The sequence below is a fragment of the Rhea pennata genome, chromosome 2 (assembly GCF_028389875.1).
Source record: "Rhea pennata isolate bPtePen1 chromosome 2, bPtePen1.pri, whole genome shotgun sequence".
Taxonomy (NCBI): Eukaryota; Metazoa; Chordata; class Aves; order Rheiformes; family Rheidae; genus Rhea; species Rhea pennata.
The window spans coordinates 46,769,929-46,773,353 of NC_084664.1; the positions used below are offsets into that span (position 1 = coordinate 46,769,929).

The following is a 3,425-nucleotide window of genomic DNA, read 5'->3' on the forward strand; positions in this document are numbered from 1 at the left end:
CCCATCAGCTTCTATCGGAGCAGGGTTAGGCTTTAATCCAGACGCAGCAGCCTTTCTCCCAACCCAGCAGGACCCTAAGCTTCAAGGTAGAAATTGGAGGAGCAGCTATGCAAAGCTGAGCACAGTGCCAGCAAAGCTCATTCTGCAGACCTGAGGTGCTCGACGATTACTGCCCAGACTGGCAGCTGTCTGATCTGTCACAACCCTGCTTGCTGCTCTGAGCGCTGCACCACGCGGACGGGGAGCAAGCCATGCCTAAAGCGCGCCAGCTCGCTCTGTCCCCTCCCTCACCCTCTGAAACAGCCCAGCCAGCCCACCGACACCGCCGGACCCTTCCCCCACAGAAATCATCCCTCCTTTCCAAGAAGCCGATGGAGTTTGCTTGGGCAGGCTCACCTCCAGCTCGCTCTCGAGCGATGGGAAGAGGCCTGGGCTAATCCTGCAGCTGGAGATGATGCAGGAACGGTCCGACAGCCTCCAGGGGCTGCAGGGGCCCCACGATGCAGCCCCTCGTGAGTGGGAACGGCTCCTTTCAGCCTCTCACAGGTCTTTCCCCACTGGCACGGTCACCCCAAAGCAGCTCTGCTTTGCTTTTTCTCACCTTGAGGGTGGCCCTGCACCTCAGCCACCTCCCCGGAGAGTAAAGGGGCAGCACGGGGCCATCCCGCTCTCCCTGGAGGGATGCTCTTTGAAAGCTGCCAAAGTACACAGCAAGCCAGCCAAACCAAACACGTGCATGCTCTGACACTAGAGTGGGAAAAAGCAAGACATCCCGGAGGATAGCATTTCAAAGGCACAAACAGGAACCAGGCTCCCAGTGCTCACTGACTGCCCGTGGGAGCTCAATGCCTGCCTTCCCTTTGGGTCTTGGCAAATTTCTCCTTAGATGATTAAAAAGCTGCAGGGAGTTCACAAAATAGCATTACTATTTTGAATACACTCCTTGATTTTACACTGTAGACCTCTGCACGACCAGAAAACCTCACACCAGGCTGGTGAAATAGCTAAGGGCTTTGCACCCCTCTTGAATCCGGGAAGTTTGGGGTGTAACCACCACATGGATTTAGTTCAAGCATGACACGGTGTTTCTCATGCCCCTTCAGTGGACAAATAGGGGGCTGCTGTCCTCTGCATCCATCCTCCCAAGTTCAGCACTGAGCAAAAAGAGATGCCTTTGCAGCAAAACAGATGCTCTTCCAACAACGCCAAGCAGTGCTGCAGGGGACCGCAGGGCTTCTGCATCACATTGCGAATGCAAAACGTAGCCTGGATCACTTGGAGGGTCAGAGGGAGCAACAACCACTAGCCACCGCCCCAGGCTTTCCTGAATATTTCACTCATACTTTTCTCTCTCTATATGTGTTTTTTTCCTGTGGGGGGATGAGTCTTTTCCCTTTCCCTCATAACTCTCTCCAACTTTCCTTGGCCATTCATCCCAGCCTGCGCCATCTCCTACTCATGGTTTTGTCCGGTTTTCTACCTCACACTCTTCGTTTCCCACAGCCCACTTTTCCTGAGAAGCAGAAGGAAGTACCTCACTCTCTTGTCTCCCAGGAGCCAGTTTTCCCAAGGGCAGATTTTCAGTGGACCAGCTAACTCTGGGCTAACTCTCCATGGGGATGCGCAGGGTATTGCCCAGGCAGGTTCAGGGAGGAAGAAGCAGGGGCAGCACAAGGAAGCAGGTGCCACCTTCTGCTGCACACAGGAGGGAAGAACAGGGGCCCATGTGCCAGCTGGGGCCGGTCCTTCGATCTGGCTGATGTCAAAAAGCAGGGAGCAGGGAAATGAGCTGCCCCCAGCATACAGGGAAAACCAGGTCTCAGCTAGGATGACTTGCAATTCCCGATGTCAAGATTTCCTGAGCTTGTTCCTTTGCATCCTCTGTTTGCACAAGAGAAAATGCTGTTTCATCTCCCTCTTTGGGATTGTGTAAATAGCTGTACAAGGTACAGGGCGTCACAAAACGGGGCTTTCCCGAGTCTTACCACTGGGCTCCATAGGTATTTTGGCAATTTGCTGGTATCACTGTGCAGATCCAGTTTAGCCAGAAACAAGTACTTCTGGCTAGGAGAGCTGAGACCTTTTCCTGAAGAAAAAGCAGTAGCAGACCAGAGACCAAGGACGATGGAGAGTAAAGTGCAACAAAAGGACGTGGACGCTGCTACAACTGCAACAGCACAAGGACATCTGTGCTCCTAGAAACATGGCCCGTTTCTGGAATAAAACCTACCACCGTTTCGTAGACTGACTTATTTTGCCTCTGGCTTATCCTCACAAGAAATAGCTGTTAAAAAGGAACAGAAGAGAGCAGACTGATTGTCTTCCAGAAATCTCTTTTTTTAATCTTTCTGTCCCGATGCGCCATTATGCATTTTTTCCTTTGGGAGCTGAAGACAGTCAGCAGGGAGGAGACAGATTTCAAAAGAGCCTGCAAGGAACAGAAAGCTGTTCTGTCTCTAAAAAAGTAAAGTTAAAGGGTTTGGGTTTTTTTCTCCCCCATTTAGAAATGTGTGAGGCTCTAATGGGTTTGAGGGACTGTGAATACAGCTGTCTACATATGCCAAGATAATTATAAGCTTGAATGGATTTCTGAGACCCAAACCCTATCCAGATAAATCACTGCCTATCAAGCACTGATTACAAATGAGCTGCTCAAAAAGCCTTTGAATTTTTTTTAGGTTATCTCTTATATCTGTTGGTAATGGGCCTTGACACTTTACTAAGGAATAGGCTTTAAGGCAACCCTGATACTTCAGCAGCTGTGAAAAAAGATGGCAAATTAAGGCTATAAGGATCATCAGGGAAAAAATAGAACAGGAGGACAGGTGGGCTTTGGCTCAAACGTGCGGTTCTGGGTCTAATATCAGGTTTGCATATATTCAGACCTGGAAGATGGACTACTGCCGAGAAGCAAATTCATTGTGAAACTGAGCTCGGGATCTGGTGTCCAATTGTGAAACCATTGCCATGCTCCACTTCTCCAGCCACCAACCTCAAGGTGGACAAGACCTGAGTCCCTAAGGGAAAAAAACAGAAGCAGGATGTGGATGATTTCTTTAAACTTATGTATGGGAATAGTCTCTTCTCTCACAGGTTTTCTTTAATGTTCACATGGAAATGAGTCCGCCGAGGTCACTTACAGAGCACATTGCATTTTCATAAATATATCTGAATGGGACTGTGCAAGTTCTTCAGCAATTAGTGCAAATTAATGCTCCAGGATGCTTTTGTCGTGGTTTGCCTGGCTCAGGACAGAGGGCAGGGGGTCATATCCTGAAGGGAAAGAATTCCTTTATAAACAACATTTAAACTGCCAGGGAAAGCAGTAACATCTGCAGAGAAACCACACGCTCTCTGAATGCGCCTGCTATATGCCTCCCATAAATATCTATTGTATCCTACTTGCTGTCATGACTCAAATGCAA

At 49.4% G+C, this 3,425-nt stretch overlaps 1 long non-coding RNA gene across 1 annotated transcript; it reads right to left on the bottom strand.

Moving 5' to 3' along the window:
- Positions 1-2,316: 2,316 nt before the first annotated feature.
- Positions 2,317-3,007, bottom strand: LOC134136670 (uncharacterized). The gene is made up of 2 exons (XR_009957522.1): positions 2,886-3,007; positions 2,317-2,428 (listed from the first exon to the last, which is right to left on the bottom strand). It is a non-coding gene; the product is annotated as an uncharacterized LOC134136670 (long non-coding RNA).
- Positions 3,008-3,425: the final 418 nt, after the last annotated feature.